The sequence below is a fragment of the Danio rerio genome, chromosome 8 (assembly GCF_052040795.2).
Source record: "Danio rerio strain M-AB ecotype USA chromosome 8, GRCz13ab, whole genome shotgun sequence".
NCBI lineage: Eukaryota > Metazoa > Chordata > Actinopteri > Cypriniformes > Danionidae > Danio > Danio rerio.
This window is the reverse complement of record NC_141028.1, coordinates 29613345-29632134: the sequence shown is the minus strand read 5'-3', so window position 1 is coordinate 29632134 and position 18790 is coordinate 29613345. Positions and strand designations below refer to the sequence as shown.

At 34.1% G+C, this 18790-nt stretch overlaps 1 protein-coding gene and 2 long non-coding RNA genes across 3 annotated transcripts in view; 2 read left to right on the top strand and 1 right to left on the bottom strand.

The window, feature by feature from the left end:
- LOC147842654 (uncharacterized) overlaps window positions 1-18790 on the top strand; it is a 77797-nt gene that overhangs the window by 44801 nt on the left and 14206 nt on the right. The gene's annotated exons all lie outside the window — the stretch shown is intronic.
- The window catches only part of rhocb (ras homolog family member Cb), a 68989-nt gene that overhangs the window by 43879 nt on the left and 6320 nt on the right, over window positions 1-18790 (bottom strand).
- Window positions 6274-8590, top strand: LOC147835655 (uncharacterized). Its single transcript, XR_015498015.2, has 7 exons — window positions 6274-6389; window positions 6658-6695; window positions 6993-7012; window positions 7192-7251; window positions 7563-7679; window positions 7785-7889; window positions 8468-8590. It is a non-coding gene; the product is annotated as an uncharacterized LOC147835655 (long non-coding RNA).

Genomic DNA, 18790 nt, shown 5'->3' with positions numbered 1-18790 from the left:
GGCAGCCTTTACAAATGACAAGAGCTTTATTTGTCTGGTCATTTTTTTTCTCTCCTTAAATACAAAGTAAACCTATAATTTCCAGAGATTGCAGAGACATGAAATCAGATTTACTACAGCTTCTGCCTTCACAATTATTTTCCCCTTTACTCTAACCCAAATCATTTGATACATTTAAAAACTCTGAGGATTTACATACAGTGAAACATCGATGCAATTTTTATTTTTTATTTTTTTGCATCTGAACTTGACCTTATTTTTTGATATAAATTAAATCACACATTCGGCAGCACAATGGCTAGTGGTTAGTTTTGTCACCTCATAGCAAGGAAACTGGTCAAGTCCCAACCGGAAGGTAAAAATAGCTGCCATGGGTACTTCGTAATTTATTTTAGAATATTTAAAAATAACCAGAAAATGTTGCTTTGTATTAACTAATGCAGTATACATTTTTTTTTTATTTAATGAACTTATTACAGTAAAAACAATCTAATTTATAACAGAATGGGGTTACGCTAGTCAAGCTGTGCCTGATTTTGCCCTGATTTGCTCACAGACGTCTTCTGCATTGTTCTCGATTTGTCCAGCGACTATTTACAGTTTTACACAGTATTTACAATTAACATTTAAATGAAACTATTAACTTCAGTTGGCTTTTTTTAGGCACTCAGCAATAAAGCAAACAAAAAAGATCATTTTAAACTAGAAATGACAATCTCTGTTAAAATCATTCGCCCCAACCCTGCCCATCAGTCATACTCCTTTTTCAGATGGGATGATGGGCCATATCAAAGGTTACAATGGTTACAATGTGAGCCCCAGTTTGATCATCTCTGGTTTTAGGTAGTGTGTTTTAATTTTCAGTTGTTCAACGATGATGTTCAATCAGGGTTCATACATATTTTTACTACTAAAATTCCATGATTTTACAGCTATTATAGAACACGCAACAAACTATTGTGTTTAAATTTGTTTTTATATCTATGTAAACTTGATTTTGATAATGCTTACACAGCACTAAAAATGTGAGAGCAAGTTTTTGGCCAAGGACAGAATACAAGTAAAAACAACTAACCTATATTCAAGTTAGGGCTGCACAATATATCGTTTCAGCATCAATATCGCAATGTGTACAGTTTAATCATACTGGAGTAAAAGTTTATAATCTGCATGCATTTTTAAAGAGATAGTTCACCCAAAAATGTCTTACCATTTTCACACTCTTCACTTGTTTCAACATTTATGGTTTTTCTTTTTTTTTTTTACAAAAAGAATATAATTTAATAACTCCTATAGTATTAAAACAAGTGAAGTGTAAGTAAATGGTGAGTACATTTTAATCTTTGAGTGAACTGTCCCTTTAAGACCTGTGACTGTGCAAACGTTTAAATACTTCAAATTTTAAAACATCCAGTCACAAGACATTTTTGTAACTTTAATAAAGAAGAAATAATATACAATGAAGACTATGCAGTGTTGATCATTCAATATCTGTAACCGAATAGTGAATGCCTGAAAATTATCATTCAAATTTATCTTTATTCTATTTATCTATGCCTGTAATTTGTTTGTTATACATTGCGATTCACCCCTCTACATAATCCCAATCAGTCAAATAAACCTGTTAAATTATCTGGTGAATTTGTATTCACCTCGCAATATATATCACAGAAATACAAAATTATGATAATGGCGGATTTTTGCAATACAGTGCAGCCCTAATTCAAGTATAAAGATATTTGTTACACTAATTTCCATGACTTCTCCAAAACTTTGTGGATTTTTTTGTTTGGCAAAACTTTTCCAAGCCTGGAAAATTCCATGTCAAAATTTCATGACTTTTTCAGGCTTTCCATAACAGTATAAATCCTGTCAATACATAATCATAGATAGTAGATAGTGCTATTTCATTCAATAATTAAAGTAATGCACCCTTCATTTAAAAATCTCTCACTGTACAAAACCTGTCAGTGAACTATAAGGGCAAAAAAAGTATTGAGATTTTGATTTTAGGCCAAATCGCCCAGTCCTAATTCAAAAACATGTGGTACAAGTGAATCTGATAAACTAAATTGACTAATCAACTCACTGTGAATGGGAGAGTGTGTTGTGGCTAGAAGGACATTTGCTGTGTAAAACAATAGCCAGAGTAATTGGCGGTTCCTTTAGCTGTGGCGACCCCTAATAAAGCAGGCAATATGACGAGGGAGACTGAGTAATCACACAATTATTTAATGCCCTAAAAACATATTCTAATTCGCACTACAGTAGAGATTATCACATTGGAGAAATGAACCGCTAGAATTATTTAATTTATTATTATTTTTTTTTATTACACTTGCAAAACTTTGCTCTCCAATATGAGCATTTATAAAACTGAACACTTGCAATACATTGCCATGTTTAGTAAATCCGGCAAAAAAAATGTTCTGTTTTTTCCTTCATTTTATTTATTGCTTTGATAAACATTGGCCGCAAGGGTCTTCTTTAGCTGCTACCTCCATTGAGCCTGCAGTCATCTATCAGTTTGCCTGTTCACAGAGGGACACTGTAACGCTTGAACCAAGAAACTCACTCTCAGTCTCTGTCTTGCTCACACAAAGACCTCAGACAGATCGGGTACATGAGAAAAATGAACCGGTGCTGAGCGATGCCCGCTGGCCTGGTTCCTGTGATTCCCCAGGAAGCTGTGGGTGATACGAGCACTGGAGGACGATGTGAATATATGATGCCTGCAGTGGGAGTCTCGGCATTGAAAGCTCTGTGAAACATGTGTCTGAGCCTCACGGGCAAGCTGTAAAATCACTCTGCAGCATTCAGTCTCTGCCTGAGGCTCAAACCAGCTGCCTGCACGATGACCCTGTTTACTACCAATGAGCAAAAAGACATATTGTCAAAATCGACTAGTCCGGAAGGCGGTCATAAAAGAGTACATCAACCAAAAATGAAAGTTTTCTGTTTATTTACTCTGCCTCAAGTCATACGAGATGTATATTACAAAATTTTCACTGGCATGAACTTGAAAGTTGAGCTAGCGCTATTGCTGGTTCAGAGCTGGCTGATCTTGATATTCCATGTGTTGGACATGATGTCACTTTAAAATTTCATCTTTTTTCAACACAAATGTGGAAGTGCCAATTAGGCATGGGACAATAACCGCTTTCAAGTTATACCACAATTTGGAAAAGTCAAGGTTTTAATACCATCAAAATTTTCTGTAATACCGTGCCTATTAGGTACGTGTAAGATTTTTATTTACTTTTTTTTAAACAACAGTATCTCCAGTTGAAATGATATTCAAATAGCCATTTTAAATTGTAAATAAATCTGTGTTTTTGAATTTAATGAAGAAGGCCGAAGTCAATTATTCATTTTCATTATTTAGCCTGACATGTTTACTGCTCCAAAATATTTTAAATGTTTCTCAAAATAGTATATATCGTGTTCAAAGGGGCGGAAAATTTTTTGTTTTTTACCCAGACATTTAAAAAGAATATATTTTAGAGCAGTAATCACAATACTGTGAAACTGTGATATTTTTTTCAAGGTTATCATATTGTCAGAATCTTATACCGGTCCATGTCTAGTGCCAATTTTAAACACATCAATTGTGTGCTGCTATTACTGTTAACACTTTTGCAAACCTCATCAGCATCCAATTCAAGCTAACAATACAACAAATTCATGCAGCACACCATAGTTTTAATAGACAGAAATTGCATGCAAAAATAACATGTTCAGCATTGCATTCTGCTGTCATTTCAGAAATTATACTCAAAATGTTCTGTTCACAATACTGGACACCCTCAACCCCCAGTGCAAGTGGTTCTTTCTCCTAGCTCATGTTTTGATGCTACTTTGCAAAGGAACAAGTATGGACTGTTGGAAATCATTTTATCTTGATTAATATTTTTCATGAATGTTGGAGACTAAAATGGAAATCAAAATCGTATTTCAATTAATTGAATAGCTCTTGCTTACAATAAGAACTAATTTTCTTTATTCATAGCTGGTGCGGTGGACCAGCACTTAAAATGCCTTTGTGGAAAAGGGCTGTATGACTTTCTTGCTTTAGCCTAAGAAAAAGTATATAAAATGTAAATAAATGGGGTTGAACCATTTTTTTAAATGCAGATTTAGTGTGCTTTCCGTCAAAAACTTTATTTCTACCTCAACAAACTAAAGATGAGAGTCAAATGTATCTTGAATGACCTGCAAGTAAATATTCAGAAAATGTGTTATTTTGGGAGAAATTAGCAGAATATGGTCTAGGATTTTAACAAAATAAGATTAAAAATAAATTATTTTGACTGAAAAAAATATTGTGAGATTCATTTGTGAAGCAGTAGGAGCTGCATAATGTGTCATGCTTTTTTATTTTGACATACAGTAACCAGTGTTTAATACACCCCAGCAAAAAAACAGTTATTTTATTAATAATAACTGGAATTACATTATATATATATATATATATATATATATATATATATATATATATATATATATATATATATATATATATATATATATATATATATAGAAATAAATGAGTTTACAAGCAGTATTTATTGCAAAGAATAGAAACAATATAGAAATATAGAGTCTCTATAATACAGAAACAAAAAATAGAAACAATATTACAAGTTCATTAAAACCTGGCTGGAAATATTAGAAAAATTAGAGAAAACCCTTAAATTATTTTTAACTTGAAAATTTAATAATACAACTTAAATACAATTTCCTTTTAGTAAGAAGTAATAGATTTAAAGGTGCATTTTAACTTCTTATGCATCAAATATGTGCTCTAAACTTTGCCACGACGAATTATTCTTTCATTATTTACAATGCTTCCAAATTGTTTTGTTAGTGATTTTTCTTCCCAATTTTTTTTATCTGTTTTATCCATTATTTTCTATAAAGCTGCTTCTGATCATTATTTGTTTATTTTTACTAGGGTTATAATATATAATCCAAGTACACTGTAAAAAATTTCCAGGTTTTCACAACAAGTTACTGTAATTTTTCACAGTAAATTACATTAGTATCCCTTCACAGTATTTAACTGAAAAATTCACAGTAATATGTTGTATTCATAATTTTATTGTGAAATTACGGCAGGTAGCATGATTACAGCAAATTACTGTGAAAAGGGCTATATCTTTTGCACGTTAGTTATAGAAATTCAAACCTTTTTTTAACTCAACGTAGAAATTAATACAAATGAACTTTTAACAGGTAATAACAGAATGTTATAGCCCCCAAAACGATTTGGTTACCAACATCTTTTTGGTTGTACTGCACCTTTATTTAATTTTATACAGTTAACATAGAATAGGAAATAATATTTAATGAACAACTGTGTGCTTAGCCAAAACATAATAAACTGGAATAAAAAGTAATTAATTAATGAAACCAAAGGCTGTTAAACAGCCAACAATTATTTCAATGTCAGGGTAAATGTCTGCTTTAGACGGTTTCATGAGTATTGGGCACCTGTCATCGCCTGGAGGTCACTAATCTCAGAATTAAATATATATATAAGTTATTATTTTTTTATCTATATGAATAAACCACAGATTAGAGTTTTAAACAACTACATTCTAGCATGAAAAACAGTTAAAACTTCATTTTCGGACGCATATAGAGCCATCGAAGACGGGGCAATTGTCCCAATGTCTAGCCTGAAGACAGGCGCCTCTCGGCGGATACATGAGTAATGAGCGCCGTTAACGCCTGGAGGTCATAGATCTCCGCTGCCGGCAAAACACACTTAAAATTACACACAATCTTTACTAACAATCCACAGATTTGAGTTTTGAATAACTACATTCTCGCATGAAAAAGTGTTAAAACTTTATTTCATTACATATTACAAGCAATAGTATGTGCCTTCTCATCCACCATTACAGCTTGATGCAGCTTGGTGCGAAATGAATCCTGGGAGGAAAAAATAATAATTCTCAATACACTCCAAACGAACTTTATTCTTATTGTTGAAGAGATATGTAATATTTTGAATGGCGAAGAAAATAATTAACTTTATATTTCAATCAATATATTACTTTTGCACTGCTTCGGTTCAGGACTCGTGTGACATTGAATCAGATTCAGATATTTTATCAGACGTGTTCATAAGCTCATAGTCATCAACAAGCAATTCGTGTACAAGCAGTACACGAACCAAGCAATATGATGAAATATTAATGAATTATATGTTTGCGTCTTACAATATTATACAAAACGGAATCGTTTTCAAGCGAATTCGACTCTTTACTGTTCACTTAAAGGAGCCGATTCATTGAACAGAACTGACTCGACTCGAACGCAAACAAGCGCCATCACCACAGACAACACCTGCGTCGTCTCTTCACCCAACGGAATCATCCTCGGTAAGTGTTAAAATATGATTTTTGTCCGTTAAATGATTGTTGTATGTGTATTTATGTATAGTGCATGTCATTTAACAGGAATTTACCGAGTACTTTAGTTGTACTCGCACGTACAGGGTTTAAGCGCGCCTTTTTTTAAAACAACGCCAGATGGTGATTGTAGTGTTTTCTGAGGTAACGTTATTAGCATAACGTTAACGTTAGTTCCTGAAAAAAGAAAGGGAATTTTCTTTAATTAACTTCTTGTTAACTGCATTTTCTGTTTCAGTACAAGACTGAAGTAAAGGTGAAATGACTAACGTTAAGGTAAGCTCTGACCTTCACTTAAGTTAACGTTACGGTTACGTTAGTCACCATCATGTAAGTTACGTTAATTTTGTTCACTGTAACGTTAAGCTAGTTAAATAAACTAAACTCATTATGAAACAAGTCTTAACTGTTTTATTAAATGAGGCTTATAATACAATTCAGTTGTATTTTAAACTAACACTAACACAGTACATATTGTATATTTCTCACTGGTGTTAATGCTGTGCTAACATTTACTAATGAGAACTAATTGTATATTGTCACTAACTGTAGATTTTATTTTTTGGTGTTCAGGTGTACCTGAATAGTGTGAGGTGAGTAAATTCTGAGCACACAAATATAACCTAAATTCATTATCACAATCTAAACATATATATATATATATATATATATATATATATATATATATATATATATATGTGTGTGTGTGTGTGTGTGTGTGTGTGTGTTAGGTTGAGTCTTATTCTACTCTTATATTCATATTTTTTTGCAGCCACAGCCATTGATGTTGAAACACTGATGCTACCAATCAACCATCGCTTGATTATTAAAGGTAATGTTGATGCCTTTGTCATTTTTATTAGATTTTTAAATGTCAAGTTTTTCACAGATTTGTTGTGAGCAGTTTCTTGTACAAACTCTTTTTCTTCTTCCAGTAGTTCCACCAGTACCTCCAGTAGAAGTAAATATTAGACACAGATTTTTTTAAACTATAGTTTTTATTTTTATGAGCAATTTTACTGGGCATGTGTGTTTGTTTGCTTGGTTTTTAATAGGCAGAGCATGGAATGTCAACTTTGTTTCTACAAACAAATTTAATTATTCACAAACACCTCTAATTTAGTCCTTCTTTCCCCCTTTTAGTCTTATTCCTTGGAGGGTCGAGTGGTCATGGGACCTCACCTGGGTTTCACAACTGACTTTGGATCTGGTCTGAAACTGAAGTATGCTGAAGATGCCTTTTGCACTCTGGAATTTAAGGTAATGTCTACAATAAATATTGTAACTGAGGGCTTGTTTTGGGGGGTTAAACAAGGAATGTATAGGAGCACAAGTCATGACTCCCCTTGTCCCCTTGTTATAAAGGGCCGTGTTGCAGACACAATTTGTTTGTCTGTTGCTGGAGACCAGAGGGGAAGCTGTCTTTAAAAGGATGGGGCTCTTATACCATATGTGAAGTTACCTTTTCAGGTGAGTGGATTACATGCAAGTCATTGCAAATGCATAAATAGTGGGAAATTTTTACTGGGCAGCACAAATTAAGTGAAACTCAAAAAACATTGAAAAATATTTGGAATATTTGCAAAAAACTTGATTGAAATTAATACAACACAAGTGCTGTATCACTTCAATTAAGTTTTTTTTGCAAAATTTTCCTAATATTTAAATCATGAAAAATGAGCTTGATGCAAGAAACATCCTGCTAGTATTCAACAGCAAGTACTGTGATGCATGTGTTAACTTTGCAATAAGTGTGAACCCAGCATTAGATTATAGTCTGTAAACAACAGGTGTAAATCAAATCAACTGTTTTAAAATGCTCTGCCTAGGTCATTAAAACCACTATTTGTTGTTGGACTGTTCTTGAATGTGTGTTTGTGATGGAAATGTTTTTCAGATGTTTTTGTTTAAATGATTGCAGTTTGACTGAGCTACAGTATTGTCAGCATGTTCAAACTGAGCTAACAGTAATTTTGCTCTGTAGTGCAGCAGTAGTGTCCCAGTAGTGTTGTATGAAGCTAACTGTTTGTCTGCCCTTTTGCTTATAGGTGCTTTTTGGGCACCAGTTTGGAGATGGAAGACAGACGAAGTCAAAGAAGCAGAGAAGACACATCAACCAGCAAGTGTGTAAAATTATCAGGAAAATGATTGACCTTGAATAGACGACTGCCTAATTTAGCAAGAAGTTTTGTCTCTCTCTCATGTGTGTATATATATATATATATATATATATATATATATATATATATATATATATATATATATATATATATATATATATATATATATATATATAATGAGAGAGAGAGAGAGCGCACTCTGAAGCACTGCTTTTTATATGTATGCTACATATGATGTCAGATTTTTTTATTAATATGTTCTTATAGTATTTTTTGAGGCTTCACCTTCACCTTTTGAAAGTTTTCTGAAATGTTTACACAGATGTCATTAAGCTGTTAAATAAATCTGTAAAAATGTATGTGTGTTTGTTTTTATTTTGATTTTAGAGTCTTCTCAGATCACCCAAAAATGAAGATTCTGTCGTCATTTACACATCCTCGGGTTGTTTGGACACAAAGAGGAATATTTGATATTTTTATTCCTGTGTTTAACAAAAAAATCATTTTTAACAGAGCTGGAACAACCTGAGGGTGAGTAAATCAAGATAGAATTTTCATTTTTGTGTGACCTAAAATTGCTTTGAAATTTTACAGCACCAAACTGTAAAATTACAGTAATCCGGGATATAACTGTAACTTTACAGTTAAATCAGGTATTTAAACCGCAACCTACTGCTAAATCACAGTAATCGTTTTGCAAATTCACAGTAAAATATAGTTAATTCTACAAGATAATACTGTGAAATCACAGTAACGGACTTTATTATCTACTGTAAAGTTACAATATATGGTTGTAATTTCACAATAATTTAATGTGACAAAACCACAGTAAATTACTGTGAACTACCTCACAATAATTTACTGTGAATTTACATACAGTAATTTACTGTGAAAGTAATGCAATTATTAGCCAGTAATTTACTGTGAATTTAAGGTCAAATTTTTTACAGTGTAAATAACATAAAATACAATTGCATTTTAAATCCAAACAACACAAATTAAATATCCAAAATGTAAAAATAAATCCCAGCATATTCTTTAAATGGAAGTTCATTACGCTGTGGCGACCCCTGATTAATAAATGAACTAAGTCGAAAAGAAAATCAATCAATAAATGAATGAATGAATGAATGGATATTATTTTACCCTGACTATACAGACCTTATAAAATAATTGTTTGCATCTGACTAGGAAAGCACATTGTGTTTCTAAAGAGAACATTCAAAAATTTAATGTGTATCTTTTTACATGATGTAAACAGAGTCAGCCTCAAAATGAATCATGATGCATTTGCTGACCAAGTCATTTTCAGCAGGAATCTTGCTACACTATAAATGATATGCATCTGAACAGGTAAAGAAGACGAATCTCTCTTTTCAGGAAAGCTGACTGGAGCCTCAATATATTTAAACCCACTGGAGCACATTAGAAATATTTAATGGGCTATAAGCATTTATTTAATAAGGTGAAGCTCTGCCATCAATTCAGAGTTAATCTCACAATTAATGACCTGTGGAGATCATTAGGCGAGCCTTCGAGACTGAGATACCTCGCACAAACAGAGGAGTACACACTTCTTTCCACACTGGATCACAAGATAAAAAAATAATAAAAAGTTTAGGAAAAACTGAATTTAACCAGTGAAAAGTCCTGCAGATGTGTCTGTGTGTTTAATGACCCCATGCAGTTAGGTCAATCTCATTCCTGCTCGATGAAAGTTCCTCCACAAGCTTCAGCCGAGATTCTTAATTCCACCATTTCTTATCTTTGTCTTACTTGCCTTACTTTTTGATTGAAGCACAAAAGCACTTTCAGATAAGGAGAATCTCTTGCTGTGTTTGTCTAGTAGGTGCTGGTCTGAATCAGCAAACACAGCCACTGATCAGGAAAATCTGCTTCAAATATTATGTTTTTCATTTTTTCATTGACAAAACACTGACGAATTTGGCTACAGAAATTGCAGTAGATGGCTACATTTAGACAAGTTTTATAGTAGAATATCTACAAAATAATAATAATAATAATAATAATAATAATAATAATAAGTGGAAATAGCCAGTGTTTGAGTCATTATTTTTCCATTTATTACCCAAAACATAAATAATGTCATCGCCACAGAGAAAATTCTGAAACACTAAAAATGTATCGAAGGGCACCTATCATGCAAAACCAGCCTCTGGTTGATTAAATCACACTAGAATAAAAATTCAACTGATTTTGGAGCCCATCCCATTATGAAGTAGCAGTGCAAATTTCCCCGCCCACTAGGGCTGCACAATTAATCGAAAAAAAGATTGCGATATCGATTGGACCCCCAAACGATTTTAATCCAGCATTTCTATGATTCAGCCTATTTTTTTTTAAAGATCAGGAGAGAAGCGTAAAGGTGATCACACAAGTCTTCACATTGTTTTATATACGTTGCTCAGCAACATAGACACCTCTAAATGGTGTTGAAACAGTCACATAAGGTATCATTCACCCAAAAAAAATTTTAATTTATGTCTTTATGTAATAATGTATTTACAGTCCCAAAATCAAATGAGAGTGCACCGTGAACTGTGTGTTTACCAGAGAGGACGCGCGTTTTCTTTTCCTCAAAGTCACGGCAGCCATGACATGAAGCGCACTGAGCAGTAAAAGTGAAACAAAGCGCACACTAGGGCTGTGTGATTAATTGAAACCGTATCGAGATGGCGATTAGAACATGCATGATTTCTAAATTGCCTAACAGCCTGAATTTCCCGCAGTATATGGAACCAATCATAACACAGCGAACCTAAACATAGCGCAAGAACATGAGACTGAATAGCCTTCGTAGCTGATTTGCATTTAAAAGCACAGACAAAAAACAGCTACAATTCAAAGTGCATTTTGAACTGAAACAGATACATTCTAGAGACACAAAAGACTTTTTAAATCTTAAAAAAAGGGGCAAAATAGGAGCTCTATAACGAGAACACAAACATAAATACATTGTGTAACTGTACACCCATGAGTGCCTCTGATGCCGAAAACACAGCAAGGATGAATAAAAATATGTACTCACAATATTTCAACCTAAAATAAAACCTCCGTCATCATTTAACCCCATCAAAGTCTTTCCAAATCAATATGAATTCTTTAAAATATGGCAAGTTGCGTGTAACATGCTCACAGCAATTTAGAGAAGAAAACAGAGTTTAGAGAACAGCTAGTCAAACACAAATAGCTCATCCCCTGTTGCTTTCACTGTTGTGTGCAACAATTAAAGATGCTTATCTTGGAGCACATTTAACCATTTAATAAATGCAGATGTTAAATAATTTTTTATTCTCTAATAAATCTCTGACCTCTAGACAGCTCTCATCTGTTTTTAACTCAGTCTATGAAGGCTATGGGAGGTCGGGACTGTGTGGAATCTGCACACTTGCTGGCAGGTTAAGAATGTTTCAGCTTAACCATATAAACTTTTGTGTGTGTGTGTGTGTGTGTGTGTGTGTGTGTGTGTGTGTGTGTGTGTGTGTGTGTGTGTGTGTGTGTGTGTGTGTGTTGGCCTCTTAGTGTTCCAGAATTTGGCCCAAGGTAAGCTAAGCCATTAGTTATAGAAATCTATAGGGTAAAAAAAATAATAAAGGGACAATTAGTATATTTTACATGTTGTATTTATTTTAAATTAAAACTGCTTAAGTATAGGGATGGGTTCTGAGAATCTGTTTTTTTTTTTTTTGGACCAATGTGTAATTATGTCCATATTGGACCACCAATTCGCTTTATGACAAATGTTACTGTTGACAATACTCATGCTACTTTGTCTTCTTATTTTTAAGTGTTAATAGCAAACTAGAAGCTGCTGCTTATTTTACCTCTTTGAATAGTATCATTGGGCTACAGTTTATATCATATACAATATAGTCATATACTTGATATCCTTGCACATGTGAGGGTTGTGCTCATGTGCAGACAATCGATGATGGCGGTTAGTCTGAAGACAAAAATGCAGACTCCACCAATGTAAAATGTCCATCACATTAGTTTTGCCAGGCATGATGTCTGAAAATGCTACGTGTTTAGCAGTATGATAGAGAACAAAAGTGGCAAAATTAGCGACATAATAAAGCCCTTACTAACAAATCATGCCATCCGACTTCAATGATTCATATTTAGTATCAATGATTTGTACGTTTAAGTACTTCCTGCACCTTATATTTGCTTACAGGTAGAAGTACATCTTTTCACTTTATTTTTGTCTTTTTGTAGCATATTTACCCATCTGATTAACATCCCATCCCATTTGCAGCGAGTAGATGAGGAAAAACACCACAGCATATGTGCACTTGCCTGTGTGTATGTGCATTTGTATGTGTAACAGCACTTGTGTGTGGCTCATTCATCTTTCTGTGGTATTTATGACTGTGGGAATCTGTTTCATCTTGTCTCAGTTGCTGTCTGTCATTTTGCTGTAGTTATCCTGACATCCGACCCCGGTTATCCTTCTCTGATATGTCCCAAGAGTGGGCGGTGAGAACCAGCACATTTTCATTTAAAGGCATAGGTGCAAAAACAGTTACAACTCTCTCTGACCCAAAAATTGACATTTTCAACAAGGTATAATAAATGATCTGATGGGTATTTTGACATGAAACTTCACAGACACGTTTGAGACACAAAAGACTGGTTTTAAATCTCATTTAAAGGCTAACATTGTTTTGCTTTGGCTAGATGTTTGATTGGAATTGAATTGCCTTTTTCAACAGCAGCTGGGTCATTCTTTATGGTGTCTAATCTGAGTTTTTATTGGTCACTGATTAATCTCACAGAAGCAATAATATGTAATATATAAAAAGTGTTATGGTGGAGAGAAACTTGCTGGTTTGTCACAGTTTGAGCTTTTAATCAAAGTAATTTGTCTGGCAAACAAAGCTGAACGTCGAGGGTACAAAGTCTCTACAGAATTAAAAAGATAACAGATTAAACCAATGTTTATGGTTCAGATTAACATCCACTACAAGAAGCAACGTAATAATGACACAGCCTTAAATAAAACAGTGTACAGTAATGCATTAACTATTCATTCTGGGAGCTTGGTCCTCCCACAGACACTGTATGCATGCATGCAGTGCAAGCTTTCTGAAGCTGAAAATAGTTATCAGGTTTTCATAGAGTGCAGAAGTATATTTTGAACTTTACAGAGTGCAAAAGTCAGGTAGTACACATAGCATACATTTTCTCCATAGGCAGAGAAAGAGATTTACAAGTGTAACTTATAACAGGGTATATGCAGGGATCTTAAAGGTAAGTTCGATACATTTGAAAGACTTTTTAAAGACCTTCTCAGAATATTTTAAGACCTCATCGCTTCTTCAAGTTTTTATCAGTTTTAAACTTTTAACTTAATAAACGGTTGCTAATAATCAGTTGTAGTTAAATAAATGCATGGTGCACAACCATGCAACAGAACTTAGATACGCTCGGAGGAAACAAACCATGAAAGAATAAATTTCGTGGTTGTTTTTAGTGGTTTCAAATCACTCATTTTTCTCCAACCAGGAGTAAGCAAACTTGCATTATCCTATTTAGCCATCTGTTTCGCTCTATGGCGAGGTTATTTAATTAGTTTGTCATGAGGGCCAGTTCATGAAGTGCCTCCCAAATGAGGGGCCGGAGAGACTTGCAGCATGAGTGATGACAAGACAGCATATAAAGCCCATATGCTGTATTTTTCAATATTAAAATGTTAAGATGTTGTATTTTGAAACTATATAATATCACTGCATTGTACAATGCAGCCCCTTTTTCACATTCAAATGTTGTATTTTAAATAGATGCGTCAAAATTAATTGTTTCTTCGGTGCACCGCGATGCAGATGCGGACAATTTAGTATGGGTTCAGTAATAATCATAAACGGTTATTATGTACTGACGTCATTTATCTCATATGAGCTATTTAGCCGTAGCTTACTATGGCGATGGAGGCGAGTGGGAGTATTTACAATGCTCCAACTACTTAATAACGCAGAAACTGTGCACAATTTCACTGCATGTGTGTTTGCTGGACAATCTTTCACTGACACTTACAGCAGAAGCCCCTAATTCACTGCGATTGAGAGAATGAAAGTAAACTCCATTTCTCTCTCTCTCTCTCTCTCTCTCTCTATCTCACTGTGGCCCATTTGACCTGCTGACGTGACCTTTCCTCTCCTCTCGGCTGTTATAGTGTTACTTCTGGATCCAGACACGAGCATGTGTCTGCAGAGTTTTCTCCACTGCGTCCATCATGGAGCAGCTGTGATCGCCGCTGCTTCATCTGTAAATCTTCATCTGTGAAGAGCGCCAGCGCATAAGAGCCAATCACAAACCTTTCTGTTGAGTGTGTGACCAATCAAAGGGGTGTAAAAAAAGAACTTGGTAGACAAGGCTCAGAAAGTGAGTGGGATATTTAGCTTTGTTTATTCGCTATAAATGCTCGTGTTGTTTAAAGGTACGTTTTTATATATCTGACAGTTTGTATTAAAAGGACAAAACCGTATTACAAATAGTTTATAAATTTAAATATATTTATACATTTTAAAACAAGAATTGCTGTGCTGTGAAGACAATATAAAACTGTATATGGAAAGCATTGTCAATGCACCGTGATATCGAATTGAAACTAACTACTAAATCGTAACTGAAATGTGAGACCAGTGTAGGTTCACACCTCTAATTTTAAAGCACAAAAAAGCAGTGCATTGCTTAAGTAGGCTGCTTCTACATTCAGACACATTTATACAAAGATTTAAAATTATTAAAGTGACGATCAGGTCAGGTTGGGTGGGCGGGTGTATGTGTGGGCGGGTGGCGGTGGATGATTAGTATGAAGCCGCGGATTTAGGTGTCATTTCAGCTGATCTGTGCATTACTACCGCGGAAACCCTGTATAAACCAATACAGATAGACTGAAGGTATCTATGAGGTTGGTAACCAATCATATTCTTTAGTTAAAGCACCCATCCTCCATAACTCATTGATTTATAAATAATCTGATTTATAAAATTTCAGGTGAAAATCTGCTTAGAAAATTGCACATTTTTGTTGTTAACGTTACCCAATAACTCTAGATAAGCTATGACAACAAAATATACCACAACAAATTTATATTAAGGGGCCGATAACACCAAACACACTTTTTGCGTTGAGAGGTGCAGATTGATTTACATGATTTACTAATGACAGCAAGCATTTTGCACGCTGCTTATGTGCCCTGCACACCTTGTGTTTGAACTGCCGGTTGCTCCTCGCATTTTTGTCATAGTGCCATGAGCAATTAAAAAAAAAAAAAAGTCAACTCCAAATGCGCTACGTCAGTCATCTTTTTCATTCTCCAATTAAATGAAAGCAGAGGCGGGGTTTCCGTTGAGGTGACAGCAGTGTTTGTGTTGTCAGAATGACTACAGAAAATTTTGAAGATAGAGGAAAAAAACTAGTGGTTACGGTTTTGAGTTATCCAGAGCTGTATAACTTCACAAATCTTGAATATCACAATATTATTCAATATTAAAATTATACCAAAATCAACAGCAATACTCGTGTACAATACGCAACTCATTCATTTAATTGCCTAGCGACATTAAAAAAAAAAAAAAAACACATTTGGTGTAATCTGCTCTCAGCCACATTAATCTATAATTAATTACCTCACACTAGTCACAACAACCAACAATTAATCTACACAATTTCTGTGTATAAAAAAGGGTTTAAATATTTTGGATTTCATTTTTTCTTTTTTTTTTTTTTACAGAGTACAATATTTTTTGACAATGGGTGTGTGTGTGTTGTGTGAGGAAAGCCATATGAGGTATTTTACAAACCACTTGCTGAAGCACAATCCCAGCGACACTTGCTGCAGATTGTCCGATTGCTACAGCAACACTTTTATTACAGGATTCATTGACCCCAAGGGTGATAGCCAATCAACAGCAAACGACACACAACTGCCTCACGCTTCTGTGGAGCAGAAGCGGATCCTTAGATCAGATTCTCCACACGGCAGAATAGAGCAGAGCACAGAAGATTAAACTCTAATTTAAAGGCCTCCTGAGGCCTCCCCGATGTTTGGCTTCCTTATCACACTGAGAGAGGAAACACTTCTAGTGTATCACACACACATCAAGGCGGAACAATCTGGAACGAATATAGCACAACTTTAATTAAACTTCCTGTGCTTAAGTTTAATGGAAACAAAGATTAATATTGTGTGCGTGTAAATAATGTAAACAGCACATTTCTAAACAGTGAGTGTGATTGCTGTTTTCAAAGAAAGAAAGAAAGAAAGAAAGAAAGAAAGAAAGAAAGAAAGAAAGAAAGAAAGAAAGAAAGAAAGAAAGAAAGAAAAAAGAAAAGACTCACGCTATAGCTAAATAGAATGGGCAGATTACTCAATACTAAAAGGACAGAAAATGCAGAAGGGTTTGACCTACTTGAATGTTTGTTCTTGTTCCTAGAGAGAGAGGGAGTTGGAGAAAAGAGGGTGTCCTAATTAAAGACTGTCCTCTCTTCTTTTTTCCCCTTTTTCTCACACGATCAAATCGCCATCAGAGACTAAATGGAGTGTAGCCCAGAGGCTCACACTGACCCGAAAATAGCTTCCCATGCACAATAACTCAAAATCAGTGACATCACACACAACATTATGATCTTTAAGCAGTCAGGAAAAAAGTTGGCAGATGCTAGTCAGGACATGCCCAGTTGTTTTTGCCGTGGTTTTGTTTGTTTATATTTACTTATTTACTGAATGAGATTTCAGTAAATTTCAGTAAGCTATTGAGAGCTTAAAAATAAACAATAAAAAACATTTATTTCTGGTTTCCTTTTCTGCACAACACTTGAAATCCAGCTGTAATATTGTTGACCTATTGTTGACCTATTGTTGAATCAAGGGGGTTTTTAACCTTATTCAGGCCAAAGAATCAGGATTCAAACTTGGGTCATTCAAAGTGCAACTACATTCATTTAAAATTAATGTAATCGATTAGTAACAATAATTTTAAGTGAGACATTCAAACATTAACTATTAAAATGAGGTGTGTATGTGCCTTAAATTTGAGCTTGGTGTGAATTTTTTTGTCTATTATGTCCACCAATATAGCCTCACGATTCATTCTTGAAGGGTCTCAACTTCCCAGAACAAAAACCCATGAAATCCGAAGGTTTTACAAGCAGTTCACATGAAAAAAGTACTGTATTCAAATTTGAATGGAGCAGACATTGACGATTTCAAGGACCCTTGTTAAATAGTATGGTGTTATGGCCCACCAGTCGTATCTGTCCCACGGCAGTTTAATTTATCCAGAGGTTTCAACAACTCAATGTGGATAAGTTCATAACATTTTAAGTCTTTTCAGTTGAAGCAATGAAGCTGCCTCTCTCAGTATATGTGAATGCTGAATTGAGGTCTCTTTTGTGGAAAGGTCTTGCATTGTGATATTTTGTTTCCTGAATACATATTGCAATAAAATTTCACAACATATATTGAATAGCTCTATTTGGAAAGATTTCATTTATTTAGATCAATTGGACTGATCAAATCTTTTTCTATACAGTGTGTTTGCATAAAATAATAATAAATTATAAGGCAAGCATACAATAACAACAAAGCAAAAATAAAATTCAAATAAACGGTACTTTATGGTTTTCTGGAGAGTCTGACAGTATTCGGGTAGAGAATAAAAAAAAAAAACAACATCGATGGTCATTATTGCATAAACTATTTTAAAACAATATCTAAATGCTTTAACTTTTAATAAATTATCTAATAATTGTAATATCTATGCTCAAACGATACATTGTGCAGCCTGATGTCAGACAAATAACCCCAACATGCAAAAATACAATATTGATGATGACACAATCCAGGATAGTTTCGTTCTTCAAAACTCATCCAAGAGTTGTTGTCATAGCAACAGGTCTATGAGCTCAAACCTGTTTTTCATATAAACTAGATTATTTTTGTCATTTTAAGCAACAATTATACTTATGTACCTGCTGACATTTCGTACAAGAGTGTTGTATAAATTATCATTATAGGGCCAATAAAAATATTGCAACAATTTTTTTTTTTTTAATTTTATAAATTAAAATTAAAACTGTTATATTAATCTACACTTAAAGTAAAAAGTTGCCACAAAAGGTCAAGTGTAGTACCTTTTCTTTGTACTTTTTAGTGACTAATATGTACACCTTAGGTAGAGAATTATACTTTTAATATACCTGGCTGGAGCTGTAGAACTTAAA